Source organism: Mirounga leonina, unplaced genomic scaffold (genome assembly GCF_011800145.1).
Source record: "Mirounga leonina isolate KUSES-001 unplaced genomic scaffold, KU_Mleo_1.0 Mir_154, whole genome shotgun sequence".
Classification (NCBI taxonomy): Eukaryota; Metazoa; Chordata; class Mammalia; order Carnivora; family Phocidae; genus Mirounga; species Mirounga leonina.
The window spans coordinates 31234043-31257720 of NW_023270389.1; the positions used below are offsets into that span (position 1 = coordinate 31234043).

General features: G+C 39.9%; 1 protein-coding gene across 3 annotated transcripts in view; it reads right to left on the reverse strand.

The window, feature by feature from the left end:
• The window catches only part of NEK7 (NIMA related kinase 7), a 165196-nt gene extending 152618 nt beyond the window's left edge, over positions 1-12578 (reverse strand). For 2 of the 3 annotated variants that reach the window (XM_035010389.1, XM_035010390.1), the window contains exon 1: positions 12331-12578. The gene's annotated coding sequence lies outside the window, so the exon portion shown is untranslated. The remainder of the gene's footprint in view (positions 1-12330) is intronic. The other variant, XM_035010391.1, reaches the window with a different exon arrangement.
• Positions 12579-23678: the final 11100 nt, after the last annotated feature.

The window sequence follows — 23678 nt, forward strand, 5'->3', positions numbered from 1 at the left end:
TAGGCATTAAAAGAAGTGAGAAAAGCAAAAAGATAAAGCAGTGAAGCCAGAAAGGGTACAAAAAAATTTTTTTTAAGATTTTATTTATTTGACAGAGAGGGACACAGCAAGAGAGGGAACACAAGCAGGGGGAGTGGGAGAGGGAGAATCAGGCTTCCCGCCGAGCAGGGAGCCCGATGCGGGGCTCGATCCCAGGACCCCGGGATCATGACCTGAGCCGAAGGCAGATGCTTAACAAAGGGTACCCCCTTTGTTAAAGTGCCCCAAAAGGGTACAAAATTTAACCAAAAAAAAAAAAAAAAGTAAGTGGTCAGACATGACTAAAATATAGAAAAGTATAAAGAAGTAAATCTAGAAAGATAGGTCGTCAGGCTGAAAGCAGAGGTTCCAATGCAGAGCCATTAAAAATAATTGAGCCAGGCAATATGATGCAGCATTTAGTCATTCTTATGCTCCTATATTCTGTGATTAATAAAAACTGAAATATTTTTAAAAGCATAAAGCTAGATCTTTGTTTATTTTCTTTATTACTCACTTCCAGCTACCTAGCAACAATCCCCAAATTTCTCTTTCTTCAACCCATGAATTGGCGGGACCCAGTAGGAAAATGGGGAGAATAAAGAACAAATAGAAAAAGAAGAACCATAAAGTGAACAGAATCACAGAATCATTCATCTTACAAATGCTGGAGATCCCCAGAGATCAAATGGTCTGTCCCTCAGCTTTCAGGCATGTATGTCTTCCAATTTCAGAGAAACGTCATCTCATTGTGAAACTAAGTTTAACATCAAACCCCGTCCAATCCACTGGATCATCTTCTGAACAGCATATGCAAATACCCGACAAAGTTCACAAAAAAAAAATAAAAATGGGCATTCATGTCTTATTGTGGAAATACTGACATTCAAAAGATGACAACCCAACACATGAACAAAAAAGGCCTAGGAATCGTAGTAGCACTGCCTTATCCAGGACCACACACCCAACATATACCCTAAGTCAACATCATCAGGGCATCGTTACAGTCCAGGCTCCATTCTATTATCTGAACCATTCATCACATTACCAATGCTCTCTCCTAGGCCAGACACTCAACTCTTAAACTGAGTTGTGTAAATATTAATTTAGCTTACACTAAGAGCTGGACTCTGTGCTTGGCATCTGAAAAGATATAAAAATGAACCTGGACTCAATCCAGGACTTCAATACCTTCTTTATCGAGCTGCCTCTTCTTATTATATGAAAAAAGATGGGGAGGGCGCCTGCGTGGCTCAGTTGGTTAGGCGACTGCCTTCAGCTCAGGTCATGATCCCGGGGTCCTGGGATCAAGTCCCACATCGGGCTCCCTGCTCAGCAGGGAGTCTGCTTCTCCTTCTGACCCTCTCTCCCCTCATGCTCTGTCTCTCACTCTCTCTCTCTCTCTCAAATAAATAAATAAAAATCTTTAAAAAAAAAAAAAAGAAAAAAGATGGGGATAGAAATGGTCATAAACAACAAGGGCCTGAACTGATTTGATGAACTCCAAATTAAGAAAAAGGCATTAAAAAACACTGGTAGAAAGTAGTTTTTAAATGACCAAGCATATCTTAAATGAACGAATGACTGTGATTGACCAAGGAGGCTTTCTTGAATAAAGAACACAACCTGCATGCAAAGATCTGTATCTAATGACAAGGAGGGAAGTTAGAAGCAACTCAAGTACCAGAGACACTTGTTATCAATGGAAATAAGACAGTCATGGAAAAAGGAACAGGTTACTCATCATGATGTTCTTGAATACTTTCCAGCATGGCTAGATATGCAAGACATCAAAGCTTGGTGCAGCCAAGCCCAGAAACAAGACTGAGAACTACAGATAGAAGTAAGGTAATGGTGACTAGAAGCAAAATCTCTAGGTGCAGGCAAAGGGCTTTTAGCCTTAAGCAAAAAGCAAACCATCTCAGAGGTAAGGGAAGTGGTAAGCTTTCACACCTAGCTGAGAGAAATACCATAGAAATGCCAAAAATGGTGACAAGTGCATACACTGTAAGCAGTACATTAACAAGGGACCACTTGTTGGGATAGAACGAAAACTAACACTTAGATGTAGTATTTTCTTTTACTTGTTCGAAGTGGAATTTTCTCTTCTGTTATTACTTCAGTTGTTGTTTATAAGATATTTATACTTTATCTAAATGATTTTAATTGATTTATAACCATCATTTCAGCAACACCTATGCCCTGTTTGAGCTGAGACACAGGTTACACATGCTGGAAGAATCTAATTATTAGATATAAACTGCTCCAAAGGGCTGCACACCCCAGGCCAAAAATGTTAGCAGTAGGAATGGGCTCTCATTATAAATAATTTTTTTTATTATGTTCAGTTAGCCAGCATATAGTACATCATGTTTTTGTTGGAGTGTTCAACGATTTATTAGTTGCATATAACACCCACTGCTCATCCCAACACATGCCCTCCTAAATATTTTTTTAATTAAAAAGTATTTTTTTAAAAGACCATGTGTCATTTCTTAGTATGGCCTGAGGAACACCTGCATTAGGATCACCTGCAGTACTTATTTTAAACGTAGGTTCCCATCACAGACCAGTGGCTTTCCAAATCTGTGTTTATTATAAAAATCATCTGGGGTACTTGTGTTTTATTTTTTTAAAGATTTAATTTTTAAGCAATCTCTACACCCAACATGGAGCTCAAACTTACAACCCTGAAAGCAAGAGTTACATGCTCTACCAACTATCCAGCCAGGCACCCTAGGGTACTTGTTTTTAAATGCCAATGCTCATACTTATAAGATCAGAATCTCTGACACAGACATTCTGAGGACCACAGTTTGAGAAACATAGTAATAGGACAAATGCTTTGAAAATACAACCTATCTTGGTGGTAGCAAAAAAGCCACCCATATATTCTTGAACAGCTATACAAATTTTGTAAATCATCTTCAATGTACAAATAGATGTAACTATTTCAAGGAATCATGAAATAAATCCTTTAGGATTCATGTGATTAATCTCTAATCATTCTGCTTTGTAAAGCAGAATTTTCACTGAAACAGGGAACGTATATAATAAACAAACTGAGAACCAACTTCTAAGAGAGGGGCATGGCTACAGAAGTAAAGGAAACAGAGCCAATCATGATCTTTGAATCACAGCAAGAGAAGGTATTAGAGGGAGAAACTGGTCAGTGGCATTCCGAACATTTCAGGCATATATACATGAAGCAATGGGGGCACACAAGTTATTTTCAATATACCAAAATGACAAACAACATGAAGGCTGGCTTTTATGAGTCAAGGTGTCTAACATAATGAAATATGTATTTATGAAATATTGACCATACGACCAATCATGAACTTTCTAGCCTTTACTGTCTTATGAACTGCCTCTAATTAAGTGCTCCTTCCTGGGACTGGCCTCCATAATGGTAATTTCTTGTCCCACTTGGATCCTATTAGTGAGGATACAGCAATCCACCCTACTGTTCATCATTTTAGAGGCAAAAGAAATACTTCACCCCTGCACAATCAGGTACTCAAATATTTGCTGACTTAAATCAAGGCCCTGATATGGCAATCAGAGGTACACTGTCATCACTCCATCAGCAAGTCTTTATTGAACATGTACCATGAACACAGCAAGATTCTGCTAATTCAGGAGAATTGAAAAAAAAGAAGAAAAAAAATCACTGTGCCTACCATCAAAAACATCACAAAGGTAACACAAGGCAATATTGACTGTTATGGAATCTAGCAGAGTGTGTATTAGCAAGTTTACATCCTTGGATTTTAGGTTATTCTTATTATAAGAATAAGTTTATTTTTATTACTCCCACAATAAATGAAAAGGTCAGTTTAGATAATTTATAAGTTTCCTTCCAGTTCTGAAAATAACTGATTTAGTGAATCATACACTTAGGTCTCCTAATGGAAACTACAAGATGATAATAGTGAATGGAAAACTTGAGTTTGGAACAGCTGTTTTGTGGTAGCAATAGAATACTAACTACAGGGGTGCCTGGGTAGTTCAATTGGTTAAAAGGCTGACTCTTGATTTCAGCTCAAGTCATGATCTCAGGGTTATAAGACAGAGCCCCGCATCGAACCCCACATCAGGCCTGCATCTGCTGCATCAGGCTCCACACTCAGCAGGGAGTCTGCTTGAAATTCTCTCCTTCTCCCTCTGCCCCTCCCCCCATTTATGTGCACATGAGCTCTCTCTCTCTGAAATAAATAAAATCTTTTTTTTTAAAGATTTTTATTTATTTACTTGACAGAGAGAGAGATAGCGAGAGAGGGAACACAAGCAGGGGGAGTGGGAGAGGGAGAAGCAGGTCTCCCACTGAGCAGGGAGCCCGATACGGGGCTCGATCCCAGGACCCTGGGATTATGACCTGAGCCGAAGGCAGACACTTAACAACTGAGCCACCCAGGTGCCCCAAATAAGTCAAATCTTTAAAAAAAAAAAAAATACTAACAGCAGATTACATATGTACAGGATAACCTGGGTGCCTTTATCTCTTAAATATAATTTCTGCACAATCCTAAAATTCTGTTCAGAACAGAAAGATCAGAAATCTACAATCTGTATGCTAAAGAATCTGAAAGAAAAAGTATAGATTTAGCTTATTAAACTTTAAGTGTAAGAGTGACTGCTGTCCTTAAAAGAAGAGGAGAGACGCATACAGAGACACATAGGAAGACTGCCATGTGACAGAAGCAGAGATTGAAGTGATATATGTCTAAAGCCAAGGAACATCAAGGAATGCCGCCAACACCAGAAGCAGAGAAAGCATGGAATGCATTCTCCCCAGAGCCTTCAAAGACAGCATGGCCGTGTGGACATCTTGATTTCTAATTTCTGGCCTTTGGAACTACGAAAGAAGAAAATTATGATGTATTAAGCCACTCAGTTTGTGGTAATTTGTTGGGGCAGCCCTAGGAAACTAATAGAGGGGTTAAGAGCCAGTGCGCAGAGCATCCATTTCCTGGACCACGACAGTCAGAGTATGGTTCTGGGGACACCAAAATAGCTGCATCTTCCTTATTGTGGCCATGTCTTCATCAGGACAGCGACTGTGTTCTCTCACACTGGCAGCTTTATGATCATGGATGAGGCAGCAGCTCCCTTGGTGGCCTGGTATTGGGAAACTTTGCAGAAGATGGAACTCCACCCCCACCCCGTGCCCCACAACCCTCAAATACTGTTAAATACAGTGTAATAAATTCCTTTATAAAAACAAAGAATGATTACAGGATAGGAGAGCTGCTTAATAAAATACAACTCTTTATCAACAGCTAGTATTTGAAACACTCAAGGTCATAAAATGATGAAGCGAAGTTGAAAACATGCCATTCAACAATGAAAATATTTATCAAATGTAGAAACTGTATTAAAACTTTACTTTAGATATATGTTGAAGATGTTAAAAAATGCCAGTTTTTACTGAATACATTCCCTGCCACTATACTATCCTTAATGTGTTCTAACACCAAAGACTATAAAGAAAACAAAAGAAGTTAATAAGAAACTGAGAATAAAACATCAGTTTTTTCCCATAAATTCAATCCATCAATAAGCATTCTTCCTGTCTATCTTTCTTTTTTTTTTTTTTTTTAAAGATTTTATTTATTTTTTAGAGAGCGAGAGAGAAACAGCATGAGAGGGGCAAGGGTCAGAGGGAGAAGCAGGCTCCCCGCAGAGCCGGGAGCCCAATGTGGGACTCGATCCCAGGACCCCGGGATCATGACCTGAGCCGAAGGCAGACGCTTAACCATCTGAGCCACCCAGGCGCCCTCCTGTCTATCTTTCAATTTACTTGTATTTGTTAAGTAACACACCATGCCTGGAAATAAACTGTTTGGATAAGAACATGCCATTTGCCTTAAAAAAATTACCTACTGTCCAGTTCTGGGAGTCTTTAAGACAGTATGCAAACATATCACAGTATTTTACTATGTGTCCACAGTTATATATAAAAAGCAATAGAAGATTTGCAATTCCTTACCTTTTAGAAGTACAATAACTTTTCTAAACAAATCTATTCAATTTTCCCAATCATAATGTAATAGAGGATATGTGGCTTTGTTATGGTTACAACCACAACAAAAATTACATTAATCTGCCAGGTAAATATGAGAATATGAGGAAAATATTCTAATGATTAAACAAAAGCAAAACTGTAAGACTATTAGAAATAATATTTTTAGTTTTGCCATTTTTACTTAGTATTTAAGGATCTCTTTACAACTCCCATTTTTTACTGTCCAAAATATAACCCCCCCAAGCCTCTTGTGTTTTTCCTGTCTGAGAAACCAAAGAGTAATGCCTTCTCCCCATACTCCAAAAAACATAAAAACATGAACTCAAACAATGGGAACCACTAAATTATGAATTTGGAAATCACAGGGCAAAGAGGAAGAAGAATTCAAGCAGAGAAGGTAGAAATGGCATAGAGCTAGGTAGGAGCCTGATCAGACAAAGCTGGGCCCCAGCATAATGGGCAACAGGGCCTGTCATCAGAAAAACTGAGAACAAGCCATCAAAAGGAATGAGATCTTGCCATTTGCAACGACGTGGATGGAACTGGAAGGTATTATGTTGAGCGAAATAAGTCAAACAGAGAAAGACATGTATCATATGACCTCACTGATATGAGGAATTCTTAATCGCAGGAAACAAACTGAGGGTTGCTGGAGTGGGGGGTGGGGTGGGAGGGCTGGGGTGACTGGGTGACAGACACTGGGGAGGGTATGTGCTCTGGTAAGTGCTGTGAATTGTGCAAGACTGCTGAATCTCAGATCTGTACCTCTGAAACAAATAATGCAATATATGTTAAGAAAAAAAAAAAAAGAAGAAGAAGAAAAAGGTAGCAGGAGGGGAAGAATGAAGGGGGGGAAATCGCAGGGGTAGATGAACCGTGAGAGACGATGGACTCTGAAAAACAAACTGAGGGTTCTAGAGGGGAGGGGGTGGGAGGATGGGTTGGCCTGGTGATGGGTATTGAGGGGGGCATATTCTGCATGGAGCACTGGGTGTTATGCACAAACAATGAATCATGGAACACTACATCTAAAACTAATGATGTAATGTATGGGGATAATATAAGAATAAAAAAATTTAAAAAAAAGAAAAGAAAAACTGAGAACAGCAGATGCGCTTCCTACCGCTGAACGTCCTAAAAACTGAAATAGGTGAAATGAAACTAACACTTAGAGCCTACTGTGGTATTTTTACAAAGATGTTTTCATTTATTCCTCAAAGCAATCTTACCTGAGCTGAGAAAACTATAGTCCCAACAAATCAAGTAACTCAACCAAGGAGACAAACCTGGGCTTAGTCTTTTTCATGATAAACACAGAAAATGATATTTGTGCACAGGGTCTGATAAAGAGGCTCGTTGTAGCTGGTGGCAACTAGCCTGGTAGCTGTGAACGCCCCAGGTGCTACCTGACCACGCTGAGAGACAAATATTCTGGCACACCCAGAACCCACTCCTGGCCACTCCTGGCCAGGGCTAGGAAACTCTACTGAGTGATGTCAAAACTGCTGCATTTTCATTCCATTCTCAGGCTTCTCAGTAGCTGCACCCAGGTAAGCCTACAGCCAATTCTTCAAACAAAGGGAGGAGGTACCCCACACATCCCCAGACTACACACACCCTGACTGCAGGCCCTCCCACAAACACAAGCCCTTTCCAGTATTTTTTTTTTTAATTGGGGGGGAAAGTCTTCTATAAAAGACTTTTTTCTTTAAAAAAAAAAAAAATCTGCCCACCCTCTTGCTCATGACAGAAACTTCTAAAAGAAACAAAGGCGGTCATTCCAATAGGTTTAAAATGAAAACTATGAGTTAAAGAAATACACCAAAATATATTTATATTAGTGTTATCTGTCAATCAAGCAAAGATTAAATATATGACATCAGATTTCATCTCGGTTTAGTAAGGAAGAAGCTAGACAGGTACACATTCATTCAATGTCACAGGATGGGTGTGGGACCCCCAAGGAGCAAAGAATGGTAGAAAACCCTGAAAAGGTAGATAAATCTAAAAGAGGTTCATATATTTATGAAGTCTCTGAGATGAAACACAAAATTGGGGTATGAATAAGTGGCATTATTCTTAGGGGACTGGGAAAGATCAAGAGATTGTCACAAATGTCTAAAACCAAAAAAGGCCAGGGACATCAGGGTTGCTTGGTTGGTTAAGCCTCCGACTCTTGATCGCAGCTCAGGTCTTGATCTTAGTTCAGCTCTTGATCTCAGGGTTCTGAGTTCAAGAAACAAAAAAGGCTATAAAATACTGCTGTGGAAAATCCACATCAAGTCAAGCATCAATGGCCCAGAATCATATTTAGATCTTTGGTATTATCTTCTAAAGCTGGGGTGGGCCTCCAAACTATTTGTATAAATAAAGCTTTATTGGAACACAGCCATGACTACCTGTTCAGGTACTGGCCATGACTACAATGATAGAGACTATATGGCTCACAAAGCCAGAAATATTTACTATCTGGCCCATTACAGAGAAAGTTTACTAACCCCTGTTCTATACAAAAGCAGCCTGGAATGAAAAAGTTACCCTCAACGGCTTACTTACACTGATTATCAACAGAAGACCAGTGGCAAGATTTACAGAAAGGTCTACTTTCATTAAGTAACAGAAAACATTTATTTCTAAAATTTTATAGACCAATTAAGTAAGTTCCATTCATTTATACACTGTTTTGATTAACACCCTGGATAGCTATTACAAAACAACTCATTGTAAGCACACTATATAAACAGTATAGCAGAGCAGTTATTTTGACAAAGGTTAAAAAAAGTTTTCTTGCACAAGAAAATTAAGAAATGCTTCATGATCATCTGTCCTTCTCATTCCCACCGCTCACTAAAAACCATGAAATACATTCTTTCAGTGTTTTCATCAGAATGAAAAAAATATTTTATATAGATATATAATGTGTCATACAGAGATAATCAAGCTATTAGTCACTAAGAGGAATCAGCAATTTAGAAGTTTTATAACTCTAAGAGTGAATCGTTCTACATTAGTTTTACATATATTTAAAAATTCTCAACTGCCATTATATCCTGCAAATAAATACATTTCATTACAATTATATAACCAAATGTTACTCACCTATATTCCCTATAAAAATGAGGGGAGGAGGAATTAAACTAAAATAATCAAAAGGATGAAGAAACACTTCTTAAAACATCTAGCTATATATTTATGGAACTGTCAATAAAGTAACTGTTGATAAAACAAATCAGAGCAAACAATAATCATATATGTCATTTCCAAGATACCCTCAAGTATTATACTAAGTATCCTACCCTGTTTTATGCATACTGTACTAACTATCTGAAGGGACAAATATTTTAATTGAAGGAAACCAGGAATGTGGACAGAGTGCAACTTTGTGCAACTGCAGCTACACTGCAAATGTTTTAAATACCAAAGCCTATTTAAAAAAAAAAAAAAATCAAAGGAAACAAAACCTGAAAGGAATTTTGCAACTTATTATCTAATTAAGCAACTTCTTTTCCAAAGTTGCATTTATGTTATCACTATCCTCTCCTGTCCACATACGCTGGCTAGGTTAGGAACACTTCAGAGATAACATTTTAAAACATGAGACAGTTTGGTTCCAGAAACTCAGTAAAAGTCTCTAATGATATCTCAGACCACATATTTAAGTGAAAAAAAGAAATCTACATTTCGGTAAAGGCACAACAGATGAGAAGAAAAGAATACCTAAATTATGGCGATAAATCAGAGCCCAAAACTGTCTATTGGAAGGAAGGTGAAGGGGAGGGAAGTATGAGGTTAAATACTTACTTACACAAACTGAAACTGCGCTTTCGGTCATTTAAAACGACAATTTTGATTTTTATTATTTGGGTATGTTATTATACTGGCCTTAAATCTCCCCTCCTCCACCAGTATGTTGCCATCATACCAGACGTGCTTTCCTCCTTCTTGGAGTAAGTGCTGTTTTATTGGGCTGGAAAAGAGCTCTTGAAATTGTCCAGCCAGGAAAATGTCTAAGTGGGAAAAGGAATGGAGGGGGCTACAGGTATGATCTTCATAAATAAACCTAAATAGTAGTTTCAAGTATAGAATAAATCTGCACTCAAGTTACGCTCTTCACTTTTTAAATTGATAAAGATTTTTAACGGTGGCAAGATTCCCAAGTATTGTGGAAATGCTTAACAATTTAGTTTCTGATATTCCTTGGTTTTCGTTTACAGAAAATTTCAGAGTAAAACTCCATCCACCTGGACATTTAGTTCGCTGACCACCTTCTTTTCTTATCAACTACAAAGCTTCAAATGCAGTGGTGAATTCAAGATGTAGCTCAATTATGAAACGAGACGTGCATGAGGAGTCAGAAGAAACTGGAACCTCCTCCCCTTTATTTTTACGTATTTCTCATCCCTCACACTGGAGTCCTCCACCAGCCGTCCTTCGAGGAGAAACTTTCTCTCCCTCCTCCAAGCCTAGGGCCGAAGTAGGAAGTACCCGCCCTCCCGAGCAGGGAACCGCGGTGCCCTCGCCGCTCATTGGCTGCGGAGGCCGTCAGTGCTGCAGAGGGCGGGGCCTCCCGGCTGAGCGCAAACTCCCAGGCCCGCACTTCGCCGAGGGTCCGGGGAATCTCCACCCCAGAAAAAGCAGCCAGCGTCCACTAGGGGTTCCTTCTTCTTTTTATTTTGCGGGCCCTCCTCTCAACGTCCTGCCCGTTTGACTCCTCCACGCGGCAATTTTTCAAAGCTCCAACATCTCATCCCCACCCCAGCAAGCTCCAGTCCAGGACCAAACAGAAAGATGCTGCGGTTTTAGGAGTGAAGCAAGCTGTGGACTGGATCTCCCAAGGGTAGCAGAGGATTCCTTCCTCTGGAAATGATATAATCGCTTAAGTTTTCTGTTAACTGTTGCAAGCGCACTGGCCTTCGCCAAGTATTAAAGCCAAAAATACTCGGTGTCCATTCAGTAAGAGTTGCCACAAAGTATTACAGGGTTAGTTGAATCTCTTGTTGAATTATCCACCGTTTCCAGTGTTTTGTCCGGTTGCCCCTAAAACTATGCCATTCTTCGACCACACCCGCAACAGCTCAAGCTCCTATACAGATTTACCACACACGCATTCTGTACTTTATCCTGTAAAGCAACCTGACAAGACACACTGCTGTTGTCTACAGGGAGTGTGCATACTTCTTGAAACTACAAACTCTTTGGAGGAAGAATTAGAAACAATGGTGCTAGTTATGATAGGTACCCAGGGCTCTACAAACTATGCGCATTCAATTTTTTCAACAGCATCCTTATGATCAGTAGTCAGAGGAGGAAAATCATTTCGTTTTTGTAATGCTTTCAGACTTTCAGTTCCGTCACCAGAACTGCTCAAGGATGGGAGATAACCTACTGTAAAATAAGTATATTTTTAGTATTTACCGCTAATAAGGACTACAGCTATGAGAGAACACGATTTATGTGTTTGACACATCATCTCCCGAGGCCTGCAGTACACAGGGAAGAGGCAACAAGAGTTCTTTAGATCTCACTGCAGCATCCTCTAGGTTGTGTTGCTTCCTGACACTATCCTAGAGCAATGTGGTCTTCTCATTTTTCTTTTTTGGGGTCCCCTTCGTCTCTCTGACTTTGGCCTCAATTCTCAGTGTATTTATTTCCCATTGCCACCATCACCATCTCTATTGCCTTGCAATCTCTCTCACATTTGCTAATCCTGACAGGGTCCCACGAAAGCCCATTCTCCAACAGGTCGGCCATCCTCCCTGTACTTCTCAAGCCACTTCAGCTTCTCCCTTAGCTTCACGGCTCCCACCACCCACTCTCGCCAGTGAACTTCACTCCTCTGAAGTCTGGCTGCCCCCGAATCCTGACAGCTGGGCCTAACCAATCCGTGAGGGATAAATAACCGACGCCACCAATGAGCAGCAGCCGTGCGGTGGGAGGCGGGACTTCGCCTAAGTTCCTCGGGTCCTGAAACCAAAGACCTGTTGCCGCCGCCGCGGTGGCCGCGGAGTTTCTTAGTTACCGCGGCACCCACGGCAGCCTCGGGCCGCCAAAGCCCGTGCCGGGCACCAAGTTCCTGCCGCCCGCTCCCGCCACTGCCAACGAACCGGACCGAAACCCCCACCCAGCTCGAGCGCGGCGCACCCCGCCCCACCTCCCCCGGCGCGGGGATCCCGGAGGCCGCCCCGCGCCCTCCCGGCCTCCCCGTCTCCGCCCGGCTCCCGCAGGCAGCCCCACCCGGCCCGGGCCACCGGGCCCGGGAGCCCGAGACCCCCGCAGCCACTCACCAGGAAGTTGGGAGTTTTCCGTTCTCCTGTCCGCGAGGGACCCGGGGCGGGCGGGCGGCTCGGCCAGGCGGCCCCGCGGAAAGGCCCGCTGGGCCGGGGGCTGTGGCTGCGAGGCCGGGAGCCGATCGCCACCTCCCGCCGCGCCGCGCCGCCCCCGCGGACGCTGCAGGCGCGGGCCCCCACCCTGCGCAAGGCGAGACGCGTCCCGAGTGCGAGCCTAGTGGCGGCCCATCCTCCCGCAACTCCCGCTCCTCCTCCCGCGGCCGCCGCTGTCAGGAGGGTAAACATCCCGGCATCCCCGAGGAGAGGGGCGGGGCGGGCGTCGGCCCCTCCCCGCCCCCGGAGCCTCGCGCCGCCGGTCCGGCCGGCTGCGCGTCGGGGCTGCCCGCGGGCCCCGCACGGCGCTCTGCGAGTGCAGGGAGCCCCGTCACCTCCCCGATGCAGCCGAAGCCGTCCTGGGGGGCCCCTCCGGCATGTGGCTCCCTGTTGTCAGACCCAGCGCGGCGCGGAGTGCGTCCATCTGCCCCCTGAGCCCCATTCGCCTCCTTTGCGCCAACTTTCCTCTGGGCTGGGGTGGGCTGCTTTTTGAGAACTTGTCTTTTCCTCACTTGCATTTGAATGCCCCCACTTTCAAGCTGTGAGCTCAACTGGTGACGTCCCCTTTCTTCTGGATCACAGCGTTTTGATCCCATCTTCTCTTACTAGGTGGTTTGAACTACCTCTGCGCTAAGCACGCCTTACATTAAAGTAAGAGTCCTAGCGTAGATAACAGTGGCTTTTAGGACATTTCTGAAAAGTGAACGACTTATTTTGGTATTGGGAATCTTTGGGAAGTGGGGGGTGGATACCCCAGACCCCTAGGACAGGAACTGCAAAAGACTACTACTTGGGTAACTGGACACGTATTACTGGAGATGACAGCCAGGAGGCAGTATGGAGTCAACCACGCCTTCATTCTAATCTTAGTTCAGTGATTATTAACTCTGTGACCCGGCAGCAAGTTACTTCACCTCTCCCGAGTACTAGTCTCTTTGTCTGTAAAACAAGAATGGTAATAATACTCATCTCTAGGACTAAGGTTAGAATTAAATGAGATAAGCAAGGTGCTTAAATACAAGAACCTAGCTTTTAAGTACTCATTAAGTAGTTGTTACTGCCCCTAGGTCTTTCACTAGTTTGATTTACCTACCAAAGGGATTCAAACCAAGAATGAGTAGATTATAGCTCAAAGACTTCAGAAGTTAAAACTATGGAATTAAGATTTAGAAAGTTTATTTTTAGCAAGAAAAAAAGTCAAGATCTCAAGAGGAGATGTTGATTCTGTTGGCTCAAGAAGTAATAAATGTACTAGTTACCGTTCTAAGGAATGAAGGTACAACAGTTACCAAGATACAAAGTCCTTGCTATCATGGAGTTTACGTTGTAGTAGAAAGGCAATAATCATCATCATAAGCCAGTAAATACATACTATGTCAGATGGTGATTCATACAAAAATAAAGCAGGGTAAGGAGACAGGGAAGGGAGCATGCTGTTTGAAATACATTTATCTGGGAAGGCCTCTCTGACATTTGAGCAAAGACCTGAAGGAAGTGAGAAAATGAGCCATGTGTCTGTCTAGGAGTAAAGCATGACACAGAAGGCACAGCAATGCAAGGACCCTGAGTGGAAGTGGGCTTGGCATGTGTGAGGAATAGCCAAGAGATAAGTGTAGCTAAAATCCAGCAAGCAAAGGGAGTGCACTAGCAGATGTGATCAGAAGAGGGGATGGGGTACAGGAAGGGGACAAATGTAGAAACTTGTTAAGTTTTAGAATTTATTCTGGATGAAATGGAGAGTCCTTGGAGGAGTGACCAAATCAGACTCGGTTTAGGATATAATAGCAGCACTGTGGAGAATAGACTGCAAGTTAAGAACAACTAGAAGGGGAGATTATTCTAAAAGTCAGGTGAAAGATATTGATAACTTAGAACATTGTGCATATAGTGGAGGTAATAAGAATGGTCAGATTGCAGATATATTTCTAAGATTTGCCAGTGGGTTGGATGTGGGGTAAGAAAGGAGGCAAAGATGAAGCCAATGAAGTTGGTATTTGAACTAGATCATTCTGTCACATCACAACAAATTAAAATCAGTCTGTCAAATAAGAAAAGTGTCACCTGAGTCATACACAAGCACACCTTGCAGGAAAAAGAACGAGATATTCCCAGGGTGAAGACATTTCAACCTGAAATGGCACAGGAAGTATGATTAAAGGTTTTGGGGGGTTTTGTTTATATTTTACTATCTTTTGCACCACCTTTTTAAAAAATGTAGATAGACTGATAGATAATAAAACATCCCAGTTTAAATAAATTTCAGATTCATCTGTAGACCAGATACTTCATTGGCGTGAGGAAAACTTACATACCTTATGAACACTGATAGGCAAATAAATCAAAATGAGCTCCCAAAGCCTAGTAGCCACAAAGACTTAGTCTAAGAAATATCCTGTTAGTGGCTCTATGGTGCCCAAAGTACTGAAATCACCTGTATGTGTCCTCTTCTTTCACCTTAAAGGACTACAGAGCTACAGCTATATAGTAGTAAAGTGTTTTAAAAGTTGTTAAGACTGTCAGAAATGAATCCACTACACTTTCTCATTGTGACTTTTTATTGCCCTGTGTGGACATAAGGGAGGGTTGCCCCAGCCACTGGCCCTTGGCCTGGAGCAAATGCTAATGGAAAAACTGAGATCTGGCCAAAGAGGCTCCTCTGACCCTGGGGATCATTACAGCAGAGCCTAGCTTTAACTGCTTTTCTATTCATCTCCCGCCAACCTTGCTTCAAAAATGCTGTCTGGCTCCATGAAACGCATTAATTACAGTCTTTTCTATGAGCTGTGTTTATACCTAATTACTACACAATACATACCATTAACTATCAGGTTAACTTTGCTGTAAATGATATTTGATTATGTCACTTAAAGCCTGTCAGCTTATACCAAGGCTTCCTATTTTATTATTCATACAGCTTCACTGGCCCCACACAATTTAAAATAAAAAATAAATGTAGAATTGATTACCAAAACCCATTTTTTATCCATAGGCTAAACCAGACCAGATGTTATATACCATGTTCATTGTAAATGCAACTTCTCTGTAAAGAGAGAAGCTTGCTAGAAAAAAAAAAAAAAAGTGTTTTCCCGATGAAGGATGGTGAAGTAATATTAAAAATAATTTTCCTTTGAAAAAGATCCTAGCCACTGGGGTAGACCAGAAATGTCTAGTCTTCTTGACTCACAAACATAGTGCTGGCAACAGGTGTACTTAAAAAGCTACTAGTGATATTGGCAGTCACTGAACTTGGCAGCTAAATGGTGATGAGGCTTAGTCAAGCTGTTGAAATGTCTGGACTGAACTGGGCCAAGAGGAGGAAGTCAAAGTGCAGACTGCAGACAACCCAAGGGAGATCACTTTTCTCTAGTCCTGGCTGTGGTCACTGTACAGTGTCTGGAAATAAATCCTTATCTTTCTTTGAAAACACTCATGAAAAATATTAGAAAGCTACTTTTTCACTCTGACAGCCCCTTGCATTTAATTTTTAGTGGATCACATAGATGAGCTTCCCATGAAAACAATAAAATCAGCCTTCATTTTATTCTCACGCCAAATCCCTAGAACTCAAATTCACAGAAAGGCAACTCTGCTGTCCCTAGCACCTAGTTATGGCATTTTGAGAATATGGTTCATAGTTTAAAATTGTGGCATACTTATGGTGGCTTTTTCCTGGCTATTTTTGTCATAGTTACAAAACGGGGGAAACATTTTCAATACACTATATACATATTTTTAAAATATATACTCTTAAAATGGAGGGAAATGTAGTAGTTTATACTGCTTGCAAAATAGGGAAGAAACAGTACCACTGGTAGTTCATGTTTATGTTACAATTTTCTTTGTTTAACAGAATCCAGTTGAATTTATGCATTTTGTCTCTTACTATAAAAGCCAAAAGGCCAATATGCAATGGGCCAAAAGTCAAAGCAATGAAGGAACTATATTCAAAAATCACTTCCCTTTCACACTTGTACACTCTACCCTTGATGTGGAGCCAAACAGTGAGTCCATTTCACAGGACACACTCTCCTCAACAATGGTAGCATTTTCACAGAGCGTTCACGAGCTCCTCTTTATTCTCTATGTTCATAGAGAGTTGTGGTGATACACCAATCAAATCCCAAAGATAATTTTTAAAAGTACAGGTTTCTCTGGAATATTTTGTGTGCATGCATCTACCTGAGAAAGGGATGTTACAAATACTCTGGGATTTCACAAAGCTGAATGGATAGGTCTAGAAGAGGTCTGCCTAATTTCTGCCTCCCTCTACATCCTCTGACTCATCAAGTCCTCTTTTGTGCTGTTCGCTTAATCTTGGGATGCACCAAATCCATTCAGGTTGGAACAACTGGAGCAATTTTCTATTTACTAAATAGGAAAAAAAAAATGGCAAATAATAAGTATTTCTGTTTACTTTTAGTATTCCCGCATGGTTAAATTGGGAGAGCACTGGGCGCCGGGGTGGCTCAGTTGGTTAAGCGACTGCCTTCGGCTCAGGTCATGATCCTGGAGTCCCGGGATCGAGTCCCGCGTCGGGCTCCCTGCTCAGCAGGGAGTCTGCTTCTCCCTCTGACCCTCCTCCCTCTCATGCTCTCTCTCATTCTCTCTCTCTCAAATAAATAAATAAAATCTTTAAAAAAAAAAAAATTGAGAGAGCACTCTCAGGCTATAGATCCAAAAGCACATCCTAACAATGTCAACACAAGAGGTGAAAAGTTGCAGTCACTATTGTGTTCACCTTTCTAACCCTCTTTGCTCATACTTCAGCCTTTCTTGCTCAAAACATACATCTCTTCATCTTTTTTTTTTCCAACTGTTCTATTTAATATCCTAAGTGTACTTTAAAATACTTCAGTAATTATGTCTTAAGCAGTTCAATTGCACTGTTAATGTTTAATCTATTTGGAAATACAGGATGTGAGTAAAACCAGATTTGGAATCTTGCCACATCAAACTCAAAGATATACTCAAAGCCAGCTCTTATTGTCTTTATGACAATAAGCCTAGTCAGTCATAAACAGCCTCAATATCCTCCATAATTCTGCTACTGAATTCACTGTTGCGTGAAATTCAAATTATGGGGACATTTTATTTCTTTAATCACTCTGTCATATCAACTTTTCTATCTAAAAGTTAGCATTATGTAGAGGAAGGAGTACCTAGAACAACACTTCGCAGGATAAAACAGGATCATTTTCAAAGCTTGAGAATTTGGGGGCAAAAATCAGAGATGTGCTTAAAAATTAATGAAGTGCCTGTTTTCAAAGTCAGGGCAAGAAACTTTAAATTCATAAACCATTCAAGTACTAAAGAAGGCAAGCCAATATTTACCTATGGATTTATGGGCTAATCTGTTCTTTGAAACTGTGGGAGAGGACTAACAGTGGACTGTCACCCATGGAAACTGCAAACAGTCCTAACTGTACAATATTGTTACATTTGCTCATCAGTGTTATTTAATTATTTATTTATTTATTATTTATTTATTTATTTATTTATTTACTTGAGAGAAAGAGGGAGAGAGCAGGCAGTGGTGAGAGGCAGAGGGAGAGGGAGAGAGAATCCCAAGCAGACTCCATGCTGAGCCCAGAAACCCTGTCTTGGGGCTCATCTCACGACCCCAATATCATGACCTAAGCTGAAATCAAGAGTCAGACACGTAACCAGCTGAGCCACCCAGGTGCCTCTCATCAGTGTTATTTATTGTTACATAGCTAATAGGTTCATGTAATCTGAACTTTTAAATTATTTTTAAGTTATTTATATATAAATATATGATCATTTTTTAATATAAGTTAATTATTTTTAAAGTTATTTCAAAAGCTTATTTTAAAGTTGTATATACATTTAAAATTTATTTAAAGGTTTTATATATGTAAATAACTTTTAAAAATAATTTTAAAGTATATAAATATACGCACACACACACAACAATGTATAGTTTGGGCAAACAAAGTATGCAACTGTTTAAAATTCTGTTGTTTTTCTTTGTTCTTTCCTTGCTCAAATTGAAAGATAAAAATAATCATCATTTTTCTGAAGACAAATGCATAATAAAAGTATTCCTTATGTTCTAAATTAAATGAAATTAATACTTTATCAGATCTAAATCCTATAACTCCTAAGTAGGCAGGTATGTTTCACTCTCTACAAGAGGAAGTTTGTAGAAATAGCATAATGTAAATTAGAGATGACTGGGAAAAAAAAACCATAAAAATGACTTATGTCGGGATTTAGTTTCAATTTCCTACATAAATTTTTAAAATACATTTCTGTAGTCACTACATAACCAAGCCTTTATTTCTAATACCTAGCTAGTGATATTTTAGGCTATTGTACTGTTCTAAAATCTAAATATGTAAAGAGATTATATTAAGTCGGAACAATCAATATCATCTGAATCTTTGCTCCTGATTGTTTAGCCCCTAAAAGTTAGAATCTACTTTTATCACTTTCAGAATCTAATATTTTAATTCCTTTTATGGATATTCTATGTATTTCCCTATTTCACAATTCTTTAAAGTTATGTGTACATAAACTATACAAAAATCAAAACCAATACTCCATCTGTTTCTTAACACATACGGAGATAATCAGCTGCGATATTAAGAGATTTTCACACCTATGATGAGGCAGCAGCTCATGAACAGGCTCTGGGACCAGTACAGCTTTGGGATAGAATTTCATCAGTATTCCACCTCTGGGTTCTACCTGGGATGATAGAGTGTGATGTGATGCAAAGGAAAAGATGGTGGGTCTGAGGTAGGAAATGAATATAACAAAACACATGCAGGTTATCACATCTCAAGATGGCAAAGGGAGAATGAAACTCCTGTATTAATAGACTTACTCTTCTCCTTCTCTAGTAAGGACACAGTAGTAAAGTGTCCTAAAGTGAAACATGAAAAACTTATAAAAGATACAGCCTAGAATTAACTGTAAGAAGGAATTCCTAACCTTGCAGAAATAGGTTCTCAAATACCCTTCTCTAATAAAATTTTAAAATGGAATTTAGCTTATCTCTCTGGCCTGGTTTAAATATAACCTGCCCAGACACAAGAAGATGGGCTAGAATCACATATGTTTACCTATTAGTTGACATAAATCATAATAAGCTTACATAGTAGCTAATTAGCAGTCCAGCTCCAGGAAAACATGGAAGCAAGTCAAAGTTTGTCCTTATTTCACTCTTACCGCCCTCGGTAATGCCCATTTACCATCATGGATTAATCATACATTTTCAGTTTCACAGTTTTAAGAGTACTAAGCATTAGTGCATATCTCTGTGTTTATTTTTCAATCTGAATCTTGTGATTAGTATGTAGGCTTCTATTCCCTGGGTTCTTAAATGTGTTTTTATCTTTGCTAAACTATATATGCTTTTGGAAAGAAGTTACACCTTAATGAGCACCTTGTGGGGATGATTAGACACTCTGAAGAGAACAAAGGATAAGATGCTCTATGAGGGAATAACAAAAAGGAACGCCCTTTAGATTGGGTAGTCCAGGAATGCCTCTCTGAGGAAGTGACATTTAAATGACAGCTAAAGGATATAAAGGGGCCAGCAAGGCTGAGCACCCGCACTAAATTGCAAAGGCAGCCATATCTGTTTTCCCTCCCTTCCACATCGAAGAAAAGCAGGCAGGAGCTTACAGGCCTGCATTACAAAGATGTCAGCTCAGTGGCTTCATTTTTATTAACTGAGAAACGGATTACTATTGATATAATAAATAAAGTTTCCATCTGTGAAAAGGAAAATTGGAAGATTTTTCTACCAAGAAAGCCTCAGAATTAAGCCAATGCTTTATGAAGGCTACGTAATTATTCTTTGCCACCCGTTTTCTTGCTTTTCTTCCTCTCTTCCTTCTCCCCCCTTCCCTCACAATCTTCTTCCCTGCCTGCTTCCTTCCTGCCTTTCTTCTTTCCTTCCCCAGACTTATTTATTAAATGTCTCCCATGCATTAAGACTCTGGTGGATTTTGCAAATACAGCCTTTTCATTGTTTCTACTTTTTTTTTTTAATATTTAACCTCTGTGAGTTGGAATGCATATCTTAGAATCAAGGAACTAGGATACAATGATGTAAGCAGTAAATCTCTGTTTAAAAAAAGCAGAATAGTTTTATCGAAATCTGAGTATAAAATACAAATTTTAAGTAAATTACATGCAAGGAGGAGGAAGTCACTGAATCAAATCTTTCATATTTCTTTGCAAGTTCTACTTAGAATTACTTTACAATTCAATATTTGCTATTTTCATTGTTTTAATAATTTTAGAAGTCTGAAAATAATGGGAAAATAATTTTGACTGGATCTCAAAAAGCACATCTGGTAACTGGCCGTTATGAAGAAATCACTTATCACCACCAAGTGGCTGAGTAGCTTAATTGCAGGAGAGAGTATGCAAGAAGGAAAGAAACAGTTGCCAAGCAAACTCTTAAGCGTTAAAAAAAAAAAACTCTTTCAGGTGATAGCAAGTAGAGGGTAGTGAGACTGGTTATAGTCTCCACATTTCCAATAAAGAAATTGAGAAAGAATAATAAGTGCCCAGAAAAGGTGAAGAAAAAGAAAAAAGTATTCCTTTATATATTTTGTGATTGTATTATCTTGGAAAAGAGTCCCATAAAAACATGTGTGTAGACATACATATGCACACACACTTACACACACACACACATACTCATAAGCCCAATCAGATGGATGTGAAATGCATGCATTTGGTAATAATAGATGTCCAAGGAAAGATACAACTCAGGGGTCTCAACCTTGGTTCTGCCAGAACTCACCTGCACAAATTTGGCTTCAGTTAGTTTGAGAAGTCTTTGATAATTCATATTTTAAGAAGCTCTCTGAGTGATCTTAATGTTGAGCCTATGTTAAGAACCACGAGTAACTGATAGTTATTGAGTTCCTACTATGGCTAAAGCTCCATATTAAGTGCCCTTGGGGGATATAAAGGGTTAAGGAATATAAAGTTAAGTACTCTGAGGGATATAAAGAATATGATATATAAAGAACTCACAACAATATGATCGTGAACCACCATAAACTCTACCACTCTCATGCTAAGTATTTGTGAGACTGGTATTAGATTAGTAGTATCATCTTTAGGTATTGGCAGGATGCATGTCACCTTCCATGTCAATACACACACACATACTCAAACGGCACATTAATAAGACACATATAAAAAAAATTGAGAGTCTCATTATCTGTTTCACTGTGCTACATGAATAGTACCCTCTACTAGAGTTTCTCGAAATGTGGTCTGCATTAAAATCATGTGGAGACTACAGGGTATTTACCCCAAAGATACAAATGTAGGGAAGGGGTATATGCACCCCGATGTTTATAGCAGCAATGTCCACAATAGCCAAACTGTAGAAAGACCCAAGATGTCCATCGACAGATGAATGGATAAAGAAGATGTGGTATATATACATATACAATGGAATATTATGCAGCCATCAAAAGGAACGAAATCTTGCCATTTGCAACGACATGGATGGAACTGGAGGGTATTATGCTGAGCGAAATAAGTCCATCAGAGAAAGACATGTATCATATGATCTCACTGATATGAGGAATTTTTAATCTCAGGAAACAAACTGAGGGTTGCTGGAGTGGTGGGGGGTGGGAGGGATGGGGCGGCTGGGTTATAGACATTGGGGAGGGTATGTGCTATGGTGAGTGCTGTGAATTGTGTAAGACTCTTGAATCTGTACCTCTGAAACAAATAATACATTATATGTTTAAAAAAAAGAAGAAGAAGAAGATAGCAGGAGGGGAAGAATGAAGGAGGGGAAATTGGAGGGGGAGACGAACCATGAGAGACTATGGACTCTGAGAAACAAACTGAGGGTTCTAGAGAGGAGGGGGATGGGGGGATGGGTTAGCCTGGTGATGGGTATTAAAGAGGGCACGTTCTGCATGGAGCACTGGGTGTTATACGCAAACAATGAATCATGGAACACTACATCAAAAACTAATGATGTAATGTATGGTGATTAACATAACATAATAACATAACATAACATAATAAAAAAATTTTTTTTTAATCATAGGAAGAGCTTTCTAAAATATCATTGTCCTACCCCAGGACTACAGAATTTCAGAGAGTAGGCCTAGGGATTATAGAAATCTGCATTTTTAATAAGTTCCCTGGTGATTCTAATTCACAGAAAAGTTCCAAACCCTTGGTATAAACCAGCATTTTTTTCCTTCTGGGGATAGCGTTTGCCTGTGTGAATGTGATCTTGGGGGTTAGGGGTAGAGAATGATATTATATCTAGGTATTGAAATAAATTTTCCCTGTAATTAAAAACATTGCCTTAAGTCTTAATTACCAAATGTATTGATGACACAGAGTTAACAGTCATTGTCAGGTGCAGGGGCATAGATTAAATAGGTTGTTGACTGTGTACAGTCCCCACATCCTAGCTGTTATCTTCACTGCTTCCCTCTATTACAGAAAAGAAGTCCATGAGTGAGTGGTATTGTCATAAAGATAACTATGGATACACTCTAATTTTTAAGAAAATGCTTGATATCCTCAGTATTCTAACTATTGTTGGTAACACATTATTTGCTCAAACTGTATTCTCATCACAGTGAACTCATATAGGAATATTTGGGGATACTTTAAATATCCAAGGGAATCACAGCAATACTGGAGACATTTGTCAGACATCTTATGAACTACTAACTCTAGGCAGTTCACTGTTTGGACATCAAATAAAGCTACATTCCTTTTCATGACAGCATATCTTTGTGCAACTAAGTTTTGGAAGACTGCTGAGGTTAAAAAGCAAGTAGCATGAGAAAATCACTATAGAACCAAAAATGATGAGAGGCTGTCCAATCTGATACTGAGGTTCAAGAAGCTGTGCACTGCCCAGCCCACAAGCACGTCTTATTAGTAAGCAATTGTGAATGTTCAAGAATGAAATAAAAATAGCATTTGTTCTTTCAAATTGTTATGTGCTCTTTTTCGAATGGCTACTAAGTTGCTAGGACACAAATACTAAGTTGTTAGGGCATGAGTTTTAAGTTGTTTAGATTTAACTACTTGGTGAACTAAACTGCTAGGTTTTGTTTGTTTGTCTGTATGTTTTGCCAAGGGCTTCAGAAAAAAAAAAATTACTGATACATGAACTGAGAAAGTTTGGAAATCTCTGCTTATGGTATATCTGATTGCAACATACCAGTGAATTGCAGCATTAGAGCTGAGAATTAGTGCTCTTGATGGTCTCA